Source organism: Ovis aries, chromosome 13, assembly GCF_016772045.2.
Source record: "Ovis aries strain OAR_USU_Benz2616 breed Rambouillet chromosome 13, ARS-UI_Ramb_v3.0, whole genome shotgun sequence".
Classification (NCBI taxonomy): domain Eukaryota; kingdom Metazoa; phylum Chordata; class Mammalia; order Artiodactyla; family Bovidae; genus Ovis; species Ovis aries.
In genome coordinates, this window is record NC_056066.1 from 4357191 (window position 1) to 4379787 (window position 22597).

A 22597-nucleotide genomic window follows, 5' to 3' on the forward strand; every position below is an offset into this window, starting at 1 on the left:
GTCACTCCAAGGTTTGATGGTCATCCGTATATTAAAGACATTCAAACTCATATTCAGATTTCAGCTCATTTCTCATGTTCTACATTGATGTATCCAAGTGTTTCTATATGAATGTTTAATGGTGTGAAAGGATGGATACACCCAAAACAGAACTCAACTTTATTTCTCAACTTCCTCGTTCTTCTCTTTGTCCTGTAATTTCTATTCTGGGTTTGTAACCAGTATCCACCTTATGACCTGCACTGAGAACACAGCTGTCAGCCAAGATCCTTTCCTCTTGTTCCCAACCCACACCTAATCAGGCACAAACCTTCCAATTCTACCCTTTACACGACTTTCACATTTTTCTCTTTTCTCTATCTCCATTTCTAGGAGGCAAGAATCTCTTGGTTAATATAATTTTTTCTCATCTGGGTCTTCTCCAATTAAATCTTTTTACTACCACTTCCACCATTTCAAATTAGAAATATGATCTTTCTGCTCAAGTGCTTCAAGTCTTTAATATTCCCTATTTTCTACATGACGGAATTCAGACCACCAAGCATTGTTTCTAAGGTACAACATGATCTTCTCCATTTACCCCTTCAAGCTCATTTGCTCTCACCTCAAATTCTGCCATATTAGATTTCAAGTTCAAGTTCTTCAAACTCACCATTTTCTTATTTAACTCTATGCTCTCACCCCATAAGGACTCTATTGCTTGAAATATTCATTCTATTCTGCCTGGATCATGCCTATTTATCTTTCAGCTGTGGGTTTAAATATAACTTCTTCTAAAAAACCCTCTCTTACTTCCCTTATCCCCATATTCTGTAGGAGCCTCTCTTTTTCTATCATAATAGTCAGAATACTTTATTTCATTTTAATTGCTTGTTTAATCAGAAGCCCCACAAGGATATATGCTCTCTGAGAGCAAGTTTATTATAATCCTTACTTATCTCTGAACCTCCAACTTTGAGCACAGTCAACATCTGGCTCATAATATGTTTCCAGTAAATATTTGTTGAGAAGATGAGTGAAAAGCTTTTACATATCTCTATACTTTCATGCATATGATCTCTTCTGTCTTGAATGCCTTTCTTTGTCTTGTGTGATCAGTGAATTCTTACCTTTGCTTCAACAATTTATTAACATCCTACAGAACTAGTCTCTATAATACACACTCTGGGAAATGCTGACGTGGTACATCTCTCTCCTTTGACACAAAAGGACACTGAAACCTGGGGAAGTAGTGACTTAATGAATGTTAGACAGCTGTCTATAAAGGGAAACCAGGATGCAAGTATATTCCCTCATATGCTATACATTTTAGCCAATGATAACTCAGTCTCATTTGTAAAATGAGTCTTGCCATTTTTCTAATGACATGAAATCACTTCTCCATTTGCCAATTGCCAACAAGGACACACTTCATTCATCCACTTCTGCTTCACCCAATAACAAAAGAAAACTCAGACAGGAACGGATGAGTACTTGTGTGTCATTGACAATGGGAGAATGAGAACATGAACAAAAGAATGAAGAGGGCTGCACTCTCTGAGTAAATTTTTCCACAGTAATAAAATGATCAGTGCTGCATATCATCAGAATTTGGAGTCTCTCCTTGGGAATTTGGTGTTTATTTTAACCAATACTTTTTTTAAAAAAATGTTGCTCCTCCCTAAAGATGTAAAATTTCACCATTTATTAAGTTTTCTTGGCTGAGTTGAGGATTGTTGCATTCACATTCTCACATGCAAAGCATTTCCTAATCACAGTAAATGTCTCACATCTGCTATGAGTAACTGGCCAGAAACCAAGAAATACAGGCATTCTTAGAGGAGCTCTGTTGATCCCCAGCCAGTCTCCTTGACTTTGGAGAAGAACTAGAGGGAAAGGGACGTCTCCTCCCCCCACCCTCTTTCTGCTCCCCAGCTATTTCTTCTTTTGGTTACTTGATGACACCTCTGTATGGAAAGCACACTCCTCTATGCTAATATCTAGGAACTGGGCCAGAGTTCCAGTTGTGTTTTTAGTTCTGTCTACCCTTTCCACGCCCATTGGACAGCCAAGAACAGATCTATGTGACTTCCAACTCCTTTTTGGCTACTCTGGTCTCACTTTACCACATGGAAATTCTTTACCCATGCTAATCAAACTTAACTCCAATGCTTACTCAACACTCAAGTGATGATTTACAAAGATCCAATTAATATCATATTCATCTTCTTGTTCTGCTCTTATTTATTGGCAGTATTTTCTACAGTGGTCTTGACTTCCTCACTTCATTCTGTTGTACTTTTGGCTAACCTATCAGAGCAAATAAGAGGAGAGTTTCGTGTCTATCTCCAGAGAGAAGAGGAATGGGGTTGTCCCAAAGATTATTCACATTGGAAATGAATGTGTGCTTTCCTTTTGATCCAACTTCCTCTTTTTATTGGAAGCTGAAGTTCATAGTAGATGTCATAGTTATGGGCCATTTTCATTACCATCACCTGCTTTCCAGGCATAAAAGTGAGACCACTGCTGAGAAAATTTTAGACGGGGATGAAGCATTGATGTGCAAATGAAGATTTTTATACACAACATTTTCGATGGCAATAACAGAAAACCTAACATGGGTTGGATGAAAACCTCTCAGAATGAAGCCAAAAAGAAGATGCACTGGCTTAGAACTGAAAAGATTAAAGGTGGTTTGGCTTCAGGCATGGCTATGGCCCGACAATGTCATCAGTGTTAGGTCTCCCACCATTATTGCTGTTTCTTCTGTGTTGGTTCCACTCTCCAGCAGACTCTCCCTCCATAGTAGCAAATTGGCTTCCAGCATCTCCACATGTACAATACATCATTTCAGTTACCTCAGTAGAAAAGAAAGTGCTTCTTACCAGTTTTTTTTTTTTTTTTTTTTTTTTTTTTTAGAGAAGTAAAAGTAACTACGAGTGCAGTGATTTGAGTCACATGCTTTCCCTGGACCAGTAATAGTGGCTACATGTGGAAGATGCTGATTGGTCAGAACTAGGTCTCAGATCACGGCATCCGGTCCCATCACTTCATGGCAAATAGATGGGGAGACAATGGAAACAATGAGACCCTTTATTTTCTTGGGCTCTAAAATCACTGCAGGTGGTGACTGAAGCCATGAAATTAAAAGACACTTGCTCCTTGGAAGAAACGCCGTGACCAACTTAGATAGCTTATTAAAAAGCAAAGACATTGCTTTGCCAACAAAGGTCTGTCTAGTCAAAGCTATGTTTTTTTTTCAGTAGTCACATATGGATGTGAGAGTTGGACTATAAAGGAAGTTGAGCGCCAAAGAACTGATGCTTTTGAACTGTGGTGTTGGAGAAGACTCTTAAGAGTCTCTTAGACTGCAAGGAGATCCAACCAGTCAATCCTAAAGGAAATCAGTCCTAAATATTCGTTGGAAGGGCTGATGTTGAAGCTGAAACTCCAATACTTTGGCCACCTGATACAAAAAAACTGACTCATTGGAAAAGACCCTGATGCTTGGAAAGACTGAAGGTGGGAGGAGAAGAGGATGACAGAGGAAGAGATGGTTGGATGGCATCACGAACTCGATGGACATGAGTTTGAATAAGCTCTGGGAGTTGGTGATGAACAGGGAAGCCTGGCGTGCTGCAGTCCATGGGGTTGCAAAGAGTCGGATAGGACTGAGGGACTGAACTGAACTGAGGTCATATGCCTTCTCCAATTTGCACAGAATAAGAGTAAGATTGAGATGGTCTCACACAGAATTATCAGGTTCATATTACCATAATAAAGGGGGCAAATATACTTAGCAGAATAAGATAACTTATTTCCACCAAAGTATTATATTGATACATGATCCTACTGATCTCAGTAGTAGATTTCATCTATATGCCCAATTTTTTTTTCCAAATGAACAACCTGTATAGAAAAAAATAAGAATAAAAATATCCTGAGGGAAGGATTTAAAATCCTTTCATATGACTGTCCTCATTGAAGACAAATCTGATCACTGATGATTCAACTGCAGACTCAGAGACCCTTGAAGGAGATACTTACCAGAAGCTGATCACTGCTTGGCAATGAGATGACTGTATTCACAGGTGGGTTTGGGAGGAGTGGAGTCATGTCTGTGGACAGAGATATAGTTCTCACCTGTGAGAGAGAACAAAGCAGAATAATGCCTAGACTATTGCAAAGGAAAACCACCTTTATTTCCTCTATTTATTTTTAGTTGTTCAAAAGGCACACCTGGGGATTTCCAAGGGGATATGGTGAGAGCCAAGTGACTATTAATGTGCTTCCTGAGACTATGTGGAAGTAAGACCCACTGCCTGCCTCTGCCTAGATCATCAGGAAATTGCATCCTCTCTCCCTGGGGTTAGGGGAGGCTGGGTTAGGGTAAGGGCCAGGGTCTGGGAGTAGCATAGCTTTGGAGTGTGTTTCAACTCTTTTCCAGCTTCTAGTCTTTGTGTAAGGGGACAATGCGAATACAAGGGATGGAAAGCAAAGAATGAGGGGTCCCAGGGAGGTACCCCCAGTGTGAGTGAGCATGGGAGTGTGTCTGCAGATCACACTGGTTGGGTCTGCAGTTGTTGCCCAACTCAGGCTCACGTGGAGAACCGATGCCCTGCCAGTGAATCGTGGGAATTTTAGGCAGAGTTAGCAATGCAGCCTTTTCTCTGCTCCATTATTCCCTCCTAGACTCCCCACTCCTGGAACTTTGGGCTTTTTTTTTTCCTTTTCTTTTCCGTCTTTGAACTGAAGGGCAAACTCCCTCCCAGGCAGCTAGGAGACATTTTTTCCCTTGAGTAATAACTGTGTTGGACATGACTAAATTTGTTCAAGTCTGTAATGGAAGCAACGTCCCCAGATGCCCTCAAGGCTGTGAAGGGATGAAGGGAAGCATGAGCCCACATGTGTTAAAATGGTCCGCGTCTTTATCATGGGAAACTTCCACCGTAGAGAGGAACCCTGCACCTAGGCAGCCCTTCAGCCCAGAGTCAGTGTGTTGAGGTGGTTCACCGTGTCCTTGGATGGAATGAGGAACCGCTGGGCCTCTGCCAACATACCTTTCCCTTTCCTCGGCTCCTTCCTTTGGCTGAGCCTGGGCTTGTCCCTGACTGCTTCCTTTGTTCCATTTCTTCTTTCTCATCTTCCCTCAGGCCTCTGTGTCTGGAACAAGCTCTCCCTTGCAGTCTGCCAATCTGGCAGGCTCCTTTGCTGACCTGCTCTCAAAGCTTTATCTCTGAAGACACTGCGTTAGTTGCTTCTCTCCACTAAGGTCAGGGATGTGGAGAAAGAAGGAGGTTCGGGGCAAGCGTCAAATTAGGAGACAATGAAAATAATGATGTCTTTGTTTTTGGATCCACTCACTTCCATATCATTTTACTGTTATTTACGTGAGTTGTTTCTTTTAAACTAATACCAAGACTGTTGTTGCAGACTGAAATCTAGAAAGGTTACATAAAATAATCTTTTTTTTTCTTTTTATGTTTTAAAAATGCACCAGGATTTCCCAGGTGGTCCAGTCGTTAAGAATGCCTGCCAGTGCAGGGGACATTGATTCATCGGGAAGATTCCCCATGCCATGGGGCAACGAAACCCATGTGCCATAACTACTAACGCCCTCTCTAGAGCTCCTCAGCAAGAGAAGCCAGTACAGTAAGAAGTCTGAACACTGCACTGGAGAGTAGCCCCTGCTCACAGCAAGTAGACAGAGCCCACACACAGCGGCGGAGATCCAGCTCAGCCAAAAAGAAAATTAATTAATTAGTTCAGTTTTAAAAATGCACCAGATCTTGAGTCCTTGAATTCCTGGCCTGCCATTTCATGTTCTGTATTCCCCATCAGGGCTGTGAGTATAAATGACAACTCTCATATGCTCTCCAGAACAGAGTATGCCTGCTATCCTATCCATTCTGCTTTCAGTGGCTCCTGGTTTTACTTAAGATACTCTTAGTTTGTGCCAAACACCCAACTTGTCCTTGCTTATTTGAGGTGAAAAAGCTGATTCCCAACTGATGTAGCAAATAGCTAAAATTGCTTATGTATATGCTTTCTACATGGGCATCAGTATTGCCTTTCAGTGTTTGCTCATTTTGGCATTCATTTCAAGGACTGGCAACTAAGGATTTTACTTTAATTTTCATTCTATTCAGTCCTCATGGCAGGAAATGGTATTCAATAACACTGTAAAGGCTTTTTAAACTTCCATTTGGAAATTTTTTTCTTATGTAGTGGACAAGTAATTTCTGCTAAACTTTAAGTAAACACTTTATTTAATTTACCCCTCTAAGTAGCCCTACATAGACATATAGGGAGAAATGTGAGTAATGACATGTGAAAGAAACATTTTACATGTGTTATTTAAAATGCACAGGCTGGTGAAAAAAATTGCTGAAACTTTGCAAAATTCACTGTGTTTTCCCCTAGGTCAAAAGCACAATTACGTGCTTCCTGAGTTTTCAAATTGGAAAGTATATGGAGTTTCATGGTTTACCCAATACTTAGAAACAAACAAGTGATTATCGAGTAAGGCTTAAGGTTTAGTTCAGCAGGTAAACTCATGGAAATGACTCTCATGCTCCTCATAATGTATATGTACCTACATGGAATCCGTGGGACAGTCCCACCAGAACCAGAATAGTTAAATCCTTTGCTTGTGTTATTTCACAGCTTTTTCTAGCCTTTGCCAAGGTTAAAAACTGAGAAAACTCTTGCTAGATCAAGATGAAGATTGGAAGAGACCTGGAGGTAGATGTATTTTAAAGATAGAGATAAGTTATGCAATGTGGATTGACTGAATGTCAAAGAAAGGCTGTCTACACCTCAAAATGAAGTGTAAATTGTCGGGAATAATTCATTCTTTGTTTCACTTATGCTGGACAAAATTTAAGAATTGTTTGTGAAATGGCGTAAATGAAAACCTAAGCCACACAGCAAGTGGTAAATAAACATTCCTTGGGGTAGAGATTATTCAAAATGAAATATATAGAAAAAACACTATGGTTTGACTCATTTAAAACTTGTCTGGACAAAGAAGGATGAAGAATAACATAAGGAACACTATTTCTTCAGTGATGAGTAAAGAGCTATGTGGTTTTATGTTGTCCATAATTAAGTGTTTGGGAAACAAGGCTAAAAAAAAAAAAAAAAAAAAGGATTCACTAATTCAGATGCTTGGAGAATGGGCTAACTCTTGGGAGACTGATGCAAAAGAAACACCACCACCCATCCACCCTTGTGTGGAAATAGAATGATCCCAAGAATGGCTAGAGCATCTTGGGAGTTGTTCTTGCTCCCCTAAATCAGCTTGTCCTTTCTGCAGTCCCACTTCTAGAGAAAAAGTCAAAGTTTTTTTGAATTCAAAAAAATTCAAAAATTTCAAAAAAAAAATGAACAGTTACCTTAAAGAGATATCTATGCTTCCGTGTTCATTACTGCATTACTCCCCAAAGTCAGGGAGTGGACATGGCACGATGTTTAGCTAAAGAAGATGTGAAATACTCACACATACACAGAGGAATACTATTCAGCCTTAAGAAAAAAGGAAAACCTGTTATTTGTGACAACATGGATGAACCTGAAGGGCATTATGCTAAGTTACATAAGTCAGACCTAGAAAGACCAATGCTGCATGATCTCGCTTATGTGTGGAGTCTGTAAGGCAGAACTCAGAGGAACAGAGCAGAATGTTGGTTACCAGGAGCTCAGGGAGTGGGGGCAACGGAGTGAGGCTGGTCATGAGTGCAGACTTCCAGCTCTAAGATGAATAAGGTTTGTGGATCTAATACAAAACATTGTGTATATATACAACTGTATATATACAAAACATATATATACAGTTGCTAACACTGTGTATATAATTGAAATCTGCTAAGAGAGTAGAATTGAAATGTTCTTACCGAAGGGAGAAAAAAGGGTAACTATGTGAAGTGATAGATGTTAATTAACTAGATGGGGCAATTCTTTCACAATGTACACACACGTCAAATCATCATGCTATGCTGCTGTGGATATATCTGCTAATATTTCCATGCCTTCATTTTCTATCTTTATTTCACCTTCCTGGCAGAGATTCTGGGAGGCTTAATGGTGCAGCTTTAAATGGCTTGCAATTTTGTTTGTCAGTTATACCTTAATAAAGTTGGGAGAAGGATTCTCTTTATCCTCACAGAAGCCAGTTGAACCTGGGAGGAAAGAAGGCAGTTGTTAACTTGTGTGTCAGAAAAGCATGTAGTTTCCAAAAAAAAAAAAAAAGAAGAAAGAAATAAAAGGAGAAAGAAAGGGATGAAGAGAAGGAAAAAAGAGCAACTAGTTATCATTATTTCATTTTTCAATGCTTGCACTTTCATCTTCAGAACACTTATTTTGATTTTGATTTGATTTGTTCCTTCTCATCAGGATTGAAACTCTATAAACAGTAACAAGTATGGAAATATTAGAAAAATATCCCCACAGGCTTCTCTGAAAATTGCACTACTTTTATGTAAATAGATGATTGAATGAATAAATGTCAAATTTCCAAGGGAATGGTACACTACGCCCATCCCTGCTTTTTCTGACAACACTCAGTTTTCCCAGAGGAAAATTAGAAACTCTCATTATAGAAACCCTACATCCAGGCTCCAGCTCCAATATCAGAGTTAAGTTTCTTCCCTTAGCATCAGTGTGTCAGCCTAGAGCTGGCAACCTTGTCTTTGTCCTTCTGTTGCCATGAAAACCACATGGGAGTTGACTTTAGCAGTCCCTACCTCATGAATGTTAGTGCTGGTGAGGGTCAAGTGTGGAAAAATTCCCTCTCCCCTCAGCAGATGCAAGTGAGATCTGGATTAAGGGCTAGAAAAATGCTTTTTAGGACATGTTGGTAATTAAAATTTAATGGAAAGGTACAAGTAGACATGTCTTTGAAAGGAGTTGTCAGAATGTTTCTTTGATTGCTGGGGGGAATACCAAGGTGCTTCCCTACATATTGTTCTCAGTTCAGCTCAGCTCAGTTCAGTCGCTCAGTCATGTCTAACTCTTTGCGACCCCATGGACTTACCTTGCCAGGCCCTCCTGTCCACCACCAGCTCTCGGAGTTAACCCAAACTCATGTCCATTGCGTTGGTGATGCTATACAACCATCTCATCCTCTGTCATCCCCATCTCCTCCCCACTTCAATCTTTCCCAGCATCAGGGTCTTTTCAGATGAGTCAATTCTTCACATCAGGTGGCCAAAGTATTGGAGTTTCAGCTTCAACCTTGGTCCTTTCAATGAATATTCAGGCCTGATTTCCTTTAGGATGGACTGGTTGGATCTCCTTGCAGTCCAAGGGACTCTCAAGAGTGTTCTCCAGCACCACAGTTCAAAAGCATCAATATTTCAACACTCAGCCTTCTTTATAGTGCAACTCTCGCATCCATACATGACTACTGGAAAAACCATAGCTTTGACTAGATGGATCTTTGTTGGCAAAGTAATGTCTCTGCTTTTTAATATGCTGTCTAGGTTGGTCATAAATTTTCTTCCAAGGATCAAGAGTCTTTTAATTTCATGACTGCAGTCACTATCTGCAGTGATTTTGTAGCCCAAGAAAATAAAATCTGCCACTGTTTCCATTGTTTCCCCCCATCTATTTGCCATGAAGTGATGGGACCAGATGCCATGATCTTAGTTCTCTGAATGTTGAGCTTTAAGCCAACTTTTTCGCTCTCCTCTTTCACTTTCATCAAGAGGCTCTTTAGTTCTTCTTCTCTTTCTGCCATAAGGGTTATGTTCTCTGGGTATCTGAGGTTATTGTTACTTCTCCCAGCAATCTCGATTCCAGCTTGTGTTTCCTCCGGCCCAGCGTTTCTCATGATGTCCTCTGCATATAAGTTAAATAAACACGGTGACAATATACAGCCTTGACATACTCCTTTTCCAATTTGGAACCAGTCTACTGTTCCTTGTCCCATCCTAACTGTTGCTTCCTGAACTGCATACAGATTTCTCAAGAGGAAGATCAGGTGGTCTGGTATTCTCATCTCTTTCAGAATTTTCCATAGTTTGTTGTGATCCACACAATCAAAGGCTTTGGCATGGTCAATAAAGCAGAAGTAGATATCTTTCTGGAACTCTCTTGGTTTTTTTTGATGATCCAGTGGATGTTGGCAATTTGATCTCTGGTTCCTCTGTCTTTTCTAAATCCAGGTTGAACACAATTCTCATACTGTTGAAGCCTGGTTTGGATAATTTTGAGCATTACTTTACTAACATGTGATATGAGTGCAATTATGTGGTAGTTTGAGCATTCTTTGGCATTGCCTTTATTTGTGATTGGAATGGAAACTGACCTTTTCCAGTGGCCACTGCTGAGTTTTCCAAATTTGCTGGCATTTTGAATGCAGCACTTTCACAGCATCATCTTTTAGGATTTGAAATAGCTCAACTGGAATTCCATCACCTCCACTAGCTTTGTTCATAGTGATGCTTCCTAAGGCCCACTTGACTTCACATTCCAGGATGTCTGGCTCTAGGTGAGTGATCACACCATTGTGATCATCTGAGTCATGAAGATCTTTTTTGTATAGTTTGTCTGTGTATTCTTCTCCTTAGCATCTTCTTCATCTTAATATGTTAAGATTCTTCTTAAATCTTAGCATATTGTTCTAAAGAGATATGAAGCAGCTTCAAGGCATTTCTCTTCTTCCTGAAATGAGGTTTTTTCCTAATGTTCCCCAAAATAGCCTCAGATTCCTCTTTGGCTGCCGATTACATTGCTCACTTTGCCCTGGATGCAGTCCTGTAATCCTAAAGGCATCTTCTTGTTATAGGTGACAATGCATGTGTCTACTCTGGTGCACAGATCCTATGCTTTGATGAGGAGATAGTCTACCCCCTGGCTTTCCATTTAAGGTTTGCCCCATATTTTGAGGTCTATAGATTCTAAGCAGTGGTTAGGGAAGTGATTAAGAGTGTGGACCACGGAGTCAGACTGGCTAGTTAAAATCCTCATCCCACCACTTACTTGCATACAGATTTCTCAATCTGTATGAGACTGAGATACATCTGTGAATATATCTCTTAATCTTTCTGTGCCTTAACTTCATATCTGTAAATTAAAGAAAACATCTTTATTTTACCTTCTTGGCAATGAGAGTTTCTAATTTTCCTCTGGGAAAATTGAGCATTGTCAGAGAAATCTAGAACAAATATAGTATACCTTTCCCTTGGAAGTTTGATGTTCATTCATTCATTCATGTATTTAGATAAACAAAGTTGTTTCCTAGTGCAGGCTGACTGTGACTATGAACTCTAACTGTGGAAGCCCAGTATTCATGGACTGTGTATAGGATATTCCATGAATAAAGCCAGGGAAACACTTCTCAGCGTTTCTCTGAAATATGTCTTTTATTGTCCTGGTCCTTCCTCATTAGAAAAAACCTTATTTCTGTACCACAGATGTGCTCACAGATGTGGTCATCATCTCATACTGGCCTCCTAGATAAAGCCAAGAGGTTCTGCTGACTGTTCATGGATATCAGTCATTCAACTGAACTAGAGAGCTTTCAAGGGCTGTGATGACTCAGTGTTGTCATGCACATTATCCTTGTTGATGGGCAGAAGATTCCAACAATTTCAAATATCCTGGTCGTTTTCTAACACTTACTTAAAATTACATTCAGAATGAGGAGGCAAAGGAACAACACATGTTTCAATTGCACATAATTATTTTTATTTAAAAAGCATAGACTATAGATGTCCTGATAACAAAGCCATGTGTTTCTAGAGCATAATCTACCTGCACCAGTAATTATAAACAGTGGAAGCTTTTGAACAACTGTCTACTGAAATGACTATTATCTTTGCAACAATGCCTGTGCTGATTCTAAATGGCTTTACAAAATTTATTTACTTGTTTTTCTTTCCATTAACTTATTAACTAAGGCATGTGAATCATATCACTTATTTTTGGAACTAAAAGAAAGTCATGCTATAACTTATATCAAGGAATGTAAAATAATTTCTGTTCAAAAATAACATAAGTATCATTTGTCAATATTTTAGGTTCAGAAGGCTGTTGAGCTTCTTGGCAAATGTTTATAACCTCATAATTTTGCCATATTGCCATCCATCAGGTACATTTTCTAGATAACATATCTTAAAATTCTAAAATATTGGAAGAAAATTTGGAAATCATTTAGACCTGCCCCTCTTTGATGATTAAATTTCAAACCAGACACTTTTTTAGGTGACTGATTGACAGGCTTTCTGCTCTTCTTTACAAATAAAGGGTTTTTTTCAAGCTCCTTTAAATCATCTTCTTCCCATATTTACTAAAAGCAGGGATGAAGTCAAAGCTCACTGAGCAGGTTGTTCTGAGCAGATGCCTGTAGATATCAGATTCCTAGGAACACCAAACTACAGCTTTGGGGCTCAGATTCCTTAAGAGTGACCACATTTATTTCCAATTTCTTCAGCCCTGTGAGCTCAAACAAAAACCTTCTACTGACGATATTTCTCTTTTGCTCATAGTCATCTTGAGTAATCCTTGTGATAGCTGTCCAGTTGCATGCATTCTTTGCTTCTAACCTTATCTACCCTGTCTTGTGCTTTAGAAATATCCATGTGACGTAGTGATTTTTTTCATATTCTTTGGAGGGTGGTAGATGGCTACAGACTTTGGGAGATTGGGCAAAGCAGATATCTCAAAGGTAAAAAACCATTGCAAATATCACTTCTTCCAGGTACAAAGGTGTCCCCTTAATTAGATGGTGGTGGTCACCTGAGAAGTCCCCTCCCCTGCTGCTGATAAGCAGACCTTGGACTTAGAAATCCTTCCAATCTGGTTTTGAAGCTGAGTTTCTTCATTTCCTAGTTTCCTGACCTTGGACCATATTGACCCTCTGGGAAATGATAACCAGGGTGCCAAGTTCAATGGGTGTTATGATATTCCCCTGAGATGATATAAAATATTATGGGTTGTTGTTGAATCTGACACATGGGAGGCATTCTGCATCCTCAGTGCCTTGGGAATGGGCTCATATTAGAAGTTCTAAAAATTTCTAAATGAATCCTACACTATTTGACCCTGCTTGGACACCAAATGAAAAACAGACAAGACTCCTTCTTACCCTATGGGTGGGCTATCACCCGTCTATATACTGATTCTTTTCATAGGAAAAGGACATCTTGAATGTGGTAGGAAACCAAGCCCACATGGCGGAAAGTCACAGAACTCAAGATCCTCTTTATTACATAGCATGATTCTGTACCAGAGATGTGCTCACAGATGTGGTCATCAGCAGAGATAACTAGTTTACAAGCCCTCCCTGGAAACTCCTCACAGTTCTTAGTAGAAAAGTGATTCTCAGCCAAGTTCTGCACTGAAGCTCAGCCTGTGATGAAGGCATTTCCAACTGTTCCACATCACAAAGAATCAGAGAGGAGAACAGGCCCATGGTGCCTTTCCAACCACAAAGAGAGACCAGGGATCACCTAAGAGGCTAAAGTGCTTCCCATGTGGCTTGGCGGTGAAGAACCCGCCTGCCAGGGCAGGAGACTTGCAGGAGGCACAGGTTCAATCCCTGGGTCAGAAAGATCCTCTGGAGGAGCAAATGGCAACCTGCTCCATATTCCTGCCTGAGAAAGTCTATGGACAAGAGGAGCCTGGAGGGCTACAGTTCATGGGTCACAAAGAATCAGGCGTGACTGAGTGACAGCATGAAAAGGCTAAAAGCCAATAAAATAAGTGTCTATCATGGCCTCTTCTTTCCGTTATGTCTGTCTGTCTGTCCCTCCTTCCTTTTCTTCCCCTCTCCCTTCTCTCTCCCTGTCATTTTCCTCTTTTCTTTTATTCTTTTCTTTTTCATTTCTATTCCTTATCCCTTCTTCATCTCCTTTTTTCCTAATGGAAAAGATAGCACTTTACATCAGGGAAACATTAGACATCACCTGTTCACTGTTGCATGCATTTCTGTGGGGGAGGCACATGCATTCAAATGTGAACACTGTAATGACTTTATTAATGTTATTGGTGATCTGTGATGACATTGTGACCACATATGTCTAAGAAGGCTTCCTATAATAGCATGGTCCTGAGAAGTCAATGAAATTAAAAGACGCTTACTCCTTGGAAGAAAAGTTATGACCAACCTAGATAGCATATTGAAAAGCAGAGACATTACTTTGCCGACTAAGGTCCATCTGGTCAAGGCTATGCTTTTTCCAGTAGTCATGTATGGATGTGAGAGTTGGACTGTGAAGAAGGCTGAGAGCCAAAGAATTGATGCTTTTGAACTGTGGTGTTGGAAAAGACTCTTGAGAGTCCCTTGGACTGCAAGGAGATCCAACCAGTCCATTCTGAAGGAGATCAGCCCTGGGATTTCTTTGGAAGGACTGATGCTAAAGCTGAAACTCCAGTACTTTGGCCACCTCATGAGAAGAGTTGACTCATTGGAAAAGACTTTGATGCTGGGAGGGATTGGGGGCAGGAGGAGAAAGGGACGACCAAGGATGAGATGGCTGGATGGCATCACTGACTCAATGGATGTGAGTCTGAGTGAACTCCGGGAGATGGTGATGGACAGGGAGGCCTGGTGTGCTGTGATTCATCGGGTCACAAATAGTCGGACACGACTGAGCGACTGAACTGAACTGAACTGAGAAGTCAATGAAGTAAATATGCGAAACGATGTATCTCTTAGATTAAGAACTATGGCCTGACTTAGGTCCTCTTCTTTCAAAGCAGAGCCTGAGAAAGGGATTCAGATGCCTGTGACTTATTGGTATAGGGCTCTCAGGAGAAAGAGGTGGGTGGTGAAGGAAGCAAGTATGATTGGGGAAGGAGCCGTGTGGTCTTTGCTGGATGTTGCTGGCTTTAGCCTGATCCACTTGAGGCTCTGGAGTATGACACCATGGACCTGTTTCTCTGTGGAGGTGACTGGCTGGCCTTTTGCTGTTTTCATGTCAGCCAGTCATTGGAAGTGGGGTGTGGGAGGTGACCTCCTGGCCAAATGGCAGTGTTTTGATGGGGAAAATCCTCTGGAACAGGAGGCAACTGTGGGCCATTAGCTATGACAGAAGAATAATTCATTAGAATTAAATCCATTTTAATTTCTCCAAACAATAAGTCTACACCGAAGTTTATGATTTAAATATTTAGCTAAAACTTCTGGGGGTGCTTAGCTACATCTTCAATCATCCCACCTCAGTGGTCATGCATGGGTAGGGTGAGGATTCACAGAAGACCTTCCAGGTTTAGTTTTTAATGTATGAGCCTTGGTTACATTAAAGTGTAAAAGGAGGAGGAAAAGAACAAAGATAACAGCAGTCAAAGCCTTCATTCAAACTATGCCCATAACTAGTTTATCAGCTCAACTGGTTTTTTTACTGATGCAAGAGTTAAATTTTTCATCAGCATTCTTCTCTTGGACTGTCTTAAAAACATTTCTATCTGTATGATGTTACCTTTACTCATAAAATCTTAGTTTTCTTTAACTGGAAGCACGTTAAAGTTGCTCTTTGCCATCAAATGTTAGTTTCTACTGCTACTCAAATGGAGAACCAAAATTTTTCCACTTTCTATTAGAGTTTATAATATTGTGCTTATTTTCCCCTTAACAAAACATAAGTCTATAATTTGGCTTTCCTATTTATCACTCTTCCCTTCAAGTTCTATTAAACAAGGAAAATGTAAATTAACATTGTTTATTTAAATGTAAATAAACATTCCTTATTTTTTATATTTTGCAATCTGGACATCTGTAAGGGAGATCTAGGAGATTCAGTAACCTTATAGAAAATGAAATCGATCCTATGGTCTATTAATATCTGTTGTTATCATAGGTGTATCAATCCAAAAATTTCAGATGTGCCTCCTTCCTGTATAAGCTTCCCCATTGGCTCAGTGATAAAGAATCTGCTTGCAATGCAAGAGACACGGGATCCCTGGGTTAGGAAATAACCCATTTCCCTTTGTCATCTTATTAAAATGTTGTCCAAAAGACTGTTCTGATTTAGCATGCTGCATAATACAATTTACAGAATAAATAAATTACATTGTCCTGTGATTTAGAATTTTCTCAAGGCAAAATGGCCATTGTCTTCTACACACTGGACAATAGCAATGCTGCAATTCTTTTTTTTTTTTTTTTTTTGGTTTCAGAATAATCAGAGGCACTCCTTATCTATCTCTGGTTTATTCTCTTTACATAAGTGAAATGAGTTAATGACAAAGCAATGTTCAAAAAATTAAAATGATGACAAAGGCAAGAGCCAAGAATATGCAATGACTAAGGCTTTGTTTCTGTGGCTTGAGGGGGTGGGAGGCACCACCCTCTGAAGTGTCCGAGTGGGTCACCCAACTCATGTGCCAAGGACTGGGAAGGAAAAATAAGTTGAACAACCCTTCTCTTGGGACAAGACCCAGAGTTCCATTATTTGTAGTGATAAAAATAAGGGTGAGGATTAGGCTAAGTAATGAAAGGAAAAGGAAGAAAAAAGACTGGATTGGCATGAAAGAGAAGACAATATAAGGGTGTTTTAAATGTGATGACTCTTTGGTATCCACTCCAGTTCATATTTCTTATCTATATGTCAGTTTTCATTCCAATCCCAAAGGAAAGAACTGCCAAAGAATGCTCAAACTACCGCACAATTGCACTCATCTCACACACTAGTAATGTTCAAAATTCTCCAAGCCAGGCTTCAGCAGTGCTTGAACCATGAACTTCCAGATGTTCAAGCTGGTTTTAGAAAAGGCAGAGCAATCAGAGACCAAATTGCCAACATCCACTGGATCATCGAAAAAGCAAGAGAGTTCCAGAAAAACATTTCTTTCTGCTTTATTGACTATGCTAAAGCTTTTGACAGTGTGGATCACAGTAAACTGTGGAAAATTCTGAAAGAGATGGGAATACCAGACCACCTGACCTGCCTCTTGAGAAACCTGTATGCAGGTCAGGAAGCAGCAGTTAGAACCGGACATGGAACAACAGACTGGTTCCAAATAGGAAAAGGAGTATGTTAAGGCTGTATAGTGTCACCCTGCTTATTTAACTTATATGCAGAGTACATCATGAGAAATGCTGGGCTGGAAGAAGCCCAAGCTGGAATCAAGATTGCCAGGAGAAATATCAATAACCTCAGATATGCAGATGACACCACCCTTATGGCAGAAAGTGAAGAGGAACTAAAAGCCTCTTGATGAAAGTGAAAGACGAGAGTGAAAAGATTGGCTTAAAGCTCAACATTCAGAAAATGAAGATCATGGCATCTGGTCCCATCACTCCATGGGAAATAGATGGGGAAACAGTGGAAACAGTGTCAGACTTTATTTTTCTGGGCTCCAAAATCACTGCAGATGGTGATTGCAGCCATGAGATTAAAAGATACTTACTCCTTGGAAGGAAATTATGACCAACCTAGATAGCATATTGAAAAGCAGAGACATTACTTTGCTGACTGAGGTCTGTCTAGTCAAGGCTATGGTTTATCCAGTGGTCATGTATGGGTGTGAGAGTTGGACTGTGAAGAAAGCTGAGCACTGAAGAATTGATGCTTTTGAACTGTGGTGTTGGAGAAGACTCTTGAGAGTCCCTTGGACTGCAAGGAGATCCAACCAGTCCATCCTAAAGGAGATCAGTCCTGGGTGTTCATTGGAAGGACTGATGCTGAAGCTGAAACTCCAATACTTTGACCACCTCATGGGAAGAGTTGAATCATTGGAAAAGACTTTGATGCTGGAAGGGATTAGAGGCAGGAGGAGCAGGGGACAACAGAGGATGAGATGGCTGGATGGCATCACTGACTAGATGGACATGAGTCTGAGTGAACTCCGGGAATTGGTGATGGATAGGGAGGCCTGATGTGCTGTGATTCCTGGGGTCGCAAAGAGTCAGACATGACTGAGCGACTGAACTGAACTGACTGAACTGATATGAAGATCCAAGATCCACTTTTCTATTGGATAGTCCTGCAAGAGGCCTGCATAATACAGAAAAATGAAATGTTTGAAGAATGCCTAGTCTTTTCTTCTTTGGCACAAAATATTAAATATTTTCATATAAACAACATTATGTTACAAGCCATTTTAGTGGTTGATTTGGTCTTAAGAAATTGAACTTTTTTTTTCTTTCTTGAGTGTCATGATGAGATATTAAAGGAAAATAGAAATTAATATGTCAGATCCCAGATTAATCTAGTTTTGGGTCTTTCCTCCAGCATTATGAAATTATGTGATGCTAAAACTATAGTCCTTTTATGGATAAGAAAGCTGACCCTAGGATCCTGTTTCTTATGCTACAGGCATGCAGTAAGGCTGAGCTTTGATCCTGGATAATGCCAATAGAGAAACCACCCTCATGGACGTTGCTGAAAGCATGATAGTAGGCCCCCAGCTTCCACCAGGCCTATCTTGCTCCCTCCAATCTTTTCTTCATCCTAAAGCCATGATCTATCAACAATGTGAATCTAGTCATTTATCAACCCTGCTGCTGAAAATGCTTGGATATTGTCATTGGTTGAACTGTATGCTCCCTCTCAAATTCAGATGTTGAAATCCTAACCCCCGGTACCTGGAAATTTGATCGTGTTTGGAAATAAGATTATTGCAGATTTAATTTTTTAACATCATGAGGGTGGATCCTAAATCAATATGACTGGTACTTTTATAAAAAGGGTACATTTGGACACAGATATACATATATAGTAAGAACACCACGTGAATATGAAGATAGCCATCAATAAGCCAGTGAGAGAGGCCCAGAACAGACCTTTCCCTTGTGGCCCTTAGAGGAAACTGACCTTGCTGACACCTTGATTTCAGAGTTCTAGCCTCCAAATCTGTGAAACTATACATTTATGTTTTTTAAGCCACCCTACTTGTGTACTTTGTTATAGCAGCCCCAGCAAACTTATTCTGGTTCCAGTATTCTTGGGATGACGAACATCCTATGAACAGAAGCAGAGAAGTAGCTAGTAAAACTAAGAACAAATACAGCTCGAGCTTGGCATAGTTAATTTCTCTGAATTGTCAATGGGCTTAAAAAAAATTCATTGAGTAATTACCATTGTTTAAGGCGCTGGATATTTGACTGTGAGTTTAGGTGACACAATTACCTGTTCTTAGGGAGCTAACCCTAGACAAGTAACTATTACACAAATAACTAATTATAATTACAATAAGAATCAAGAGTTTTGGTGAATTGTTCTAAAGGATGGAATAATGGGTGTAAAGCAATCCTTTTCTTACAGGAATCAGGAAAAGCAAGAAAGGCTTCTGTAAGGCAGTCATGGTTAAGCTTATAACTGAAGGATGTGGAGATGTTGGTTCATGGAAAGAGATGCTGGGAGAAGTGGCATTAAGGACAAGGGGGTAGCAGTTATGAAGATCCCCAGGTCAGAGGCAGTATGGCACTTCCCAGAATCAAAACCAAGTACAGGAAAGTTGTAGTGCTGGATGGAACAGGAGAAGCAGAAAAGAGTCAAATCAAAGGGCTGGAACACTATCAGAGCTGACTGTTAACTGCTCGCTCAGACTGCAGAATGGGGTATGGATCGGAGGAAGCTATGTGATAGGTGATGGAAGGATTTAAGAAATAATCCACTGATGTAAAGACGTGGTACATATACACAGTGGAATACTACACAGTCATAAAAAAGGAATTCCCCAGTGGCTCAGCAGTAGAGAATCTGCCTGCAGTGCAGAAGATGCAGGTTCAATCCCTGGACTGGGGATATACCCTGGAGGAGGAAATGGCAACCTGCTCCAGTATTCTTACCTCAGAAATCTCATGGACAGAGGAACCTGGTGGGCTACAGTCCATGGGGTTGCAAAAGAGCCAGATATGACTTAGCACCTAATAGCAACAGCAATAAAAAGCAATGAGATAATGCCATGTGCGACATGAATGCCACTAGAGATTATCATACTAAGCAAAGTTAAGTCAGAAAGAGAAAGACAAACATTATATAATACCAGTTACATTTGGAATCTAAAATATGACACAAACGAACTTATCTACAAAACAGAAACAGACTCACAGACAAGGAGAGTGGGGAGGAAGGTGGGGGCTGGATGCATGGAGTGGGAGTTTGGGATTAGCAAATGCAAACTACTACTTACAGCATGAATAAGGTCCACGTCCATGCCGTATATAATAGCAACAAGGTCCTACTGTATAGCACAGGGAACTATATTCAATACCCTGTGATAAACCCTAATGGAAAAGAATATGAAAAAGAATGCATATATGTGTAACTGAACATATTGTAAATCAACTATACTTCAATAAAATAAATTTTTTAGAAAGGAAATAATCAGTTGGTGGAATCCAGTGGATGAGGTCCGGTAATTGAATGGATGCTGTGCAGGCCGGAGACAGGGAGGTATGTGTCATGACTGCTGATTTTCCAGTTTTTCCCATTGAGTGGAATGTGGTATTATCCACCAAGATAGGGAATATTAGATGAAGGCTATTTGTTTTCTAACAGGGGAAGCAAGGGACAGAATACGACTTTTGTGCCGAATCATAGCATTTGAAGTGACTCTAGGATGTCCGATGTTGCCTGGACCATCAGCCTCATTGTTAGGGGAGGTCTGAGCTACCAAAATATAATTTTGACAGTCAAGTTTGTAGGTGGTAACTGAAACCGTAGGAGCAGATGTGCTCACTCAGCAAGCCAGGGTAGGAGAAGAGGAAAGCACAATTGAGTGACCTGACACTTCCAGTTTGGGTAGAGGAAGAGGAGTCAGCAAGGATGATAAGGGTGACGAGAGAGAATGGAGAGCATCCAGAACATGTGATGTCATGGAGCTTCAGGAAGGAAGCAGTGGCTGTGAGTCTTTAAACTATGAACCAATACATCAAGCTGTGCAATTTCGGGAAAAAGTCTAAGCTTAGCAAGAGTTCCTGCAGGAACTGAGTGGAGAAATGAACAGATGGTGAAACAGATGTTCTGTGTGTCTTGTCCGTATTCCTTTGGCAGTCACTTCTGTATTCCCAAGGCTGCTTTGCTTGAGGTGTGTGTGTGTGTGTGTGTGTGTGTGTGTGTGTGTGTGTGTGTGTGTGTGTTTATGCTGGAGAACGCCCTTAGGCTCAGCACAGAGCAAGCCAAAATGACAGAACTAATGTCCCCAAAACAGCCTTCCAACATGCCAGACAGGGATTTGATAACCAAGTATCCCAGTCCCTTGTCCTTCAGTTGTAGTAACTCTAAAGAATATTCTACACTGTTTCTCTGAACACTCATTGCCACAGTGGTAACTAGTTTAATAGTAGTTTGATAATAGTGATAACTAGTTTCATTTACTTTCTGCCCTTTCCTGGCATATTCTTCTACTCCCTCTACTGATGTTTCTGGGATCATATTCTTAAATCCCCATTTCAGAGGTTGGGGTTGTTGTTTCATAGCTAAGTTGTGTCTGACTCTTCAGAACTCCATGGACTGTAGCCCACCAGGCTGCTCTGTCCATGGGATTTCCCAGGCAAGAATATTGGAGTGGGTTGCCATTTCCATCTCCAGGGGAATCTTCCCCACCCAGGGATCAAACCTGAGGCTTCTGCATTGCAAGCAGATTCTTTTACCACTGAGTCACTGGGGAATCCCAGAGGCTGGGGTACCAGAGGCATATAGTGGAGAAGGAGATGGAGGTATAAATGAAACTTAATGAGTTAGCTTAAAGGAAGGAGAAGGAGGAGAAACAGAGTCGAGAATGCTTTATTATAATTGCAAAAGAATCCTGAGCTTGTCTGCATTTTAGCGGAAAGGATATAGAAATAAGGTTGAGAGGAATCAAGGACAAACCCTTTACTTCCCCTCATGCTGTTGGTTAAATTATGAAAGAAGAAAACAAAAGGAAAGAAAAGTACAATAAGGTTTGCATCATAAAACTTAGGAGACCGCTTTGTAGGTGTGACAGGCAGCAGTTTCCTGTTTAGAAGAATAAAACCAGCTCTGATGTTCATGGACTTTTGTGTGTTTAGGAATTCCCAGCATCTTTAGAATCCACTGTAACCACCCATGACACATTTTTCCCTCCAGATGTGAACGCTAAAGACTAAAGACTCAGTTGTCAGTTGAATACTTTTGTATTATTTTCTCAGCAATTATTTTAAGGAATGCATTTGAATAAAATGCACTTTTGGCATCATTTTTAAGAATGGATGATGATTTATGCTTTTCTTGCAGGGACAAGATGGCTCTGGGCATGAGTCATGGCTGAACGCTGGGAAGATTCCGATGGGAACCTTGCTCTTGCTGCTTGATCCATACCTTACATGGACTTGAGGCCGTGCATGGCTTTTATTAACATGTGCATTTTGCTTGTTAAGGCTCAAGCTTCATCTTTTCCTTCCCAACTGGAGCCCTGTTTGTATTTCACATGCACCTGATTCAAAATCTATCCTTGGAACTCAGAGTGGCTTGGGAATAGTCATTTGGAAAAGCTCTGATTATTTGTCAGCTAAAACAGGATGATGTGTTCTCAGCTGTGGTTGGGAAATGGGCTGTTTCTCTGCAGGGGAGCAGATTCAAATGCAAGCCAAGTTCTAATTCTTTTCACATCTCTATCTCCATGGGGCAGCTTTGGTGCAAATCAAAATTGTCCCCAGGTCAAGAAACCTACAAACCACAGCACAGCCCTGTACTTTTCTCAACTG

The 22597-nt window shown here is 40.5% G+C and overlaps 2 long non-coding RNA genes across 4 annotated transcripts in view; both read left to right on the plus strand.

Moving 5' to 3' along the window:
- Positions 1-15679, plus strand: part of LOC132657605 (uncharacterized) — a 91967-nt gene extending 76288 nt beyond the window's left edge. Inside the window, exon 2 of the long non-coding RNA XR_009596013.1 lies at positions 5480-15679. This is a non-coding gene — a long non-coding RNA (uncharacterized LOC132657605). The remainder of the gene's footprint in view (positions 1-5479) is intronic.
- The window catches only part of LOC132657604 (uncharacterized), a 371918-nt gene extending 349564 nt beyond the window's left edge, over positions 1-22354 (plus strand). For all 3 annotated transcript variants that reach the window (XR_009596011.1, XR_009596012.1, XR_009596010.1), the window contains one exon: positions 22128-22354. This is a non-coding gene — a long non-coding RNA (uncharacterized LOC132657604). The remainder of the gene's footprint in view (positions 1-22127) is intronic.
- Positions 22355-22597: the final 243 nt, after the last annotated feature.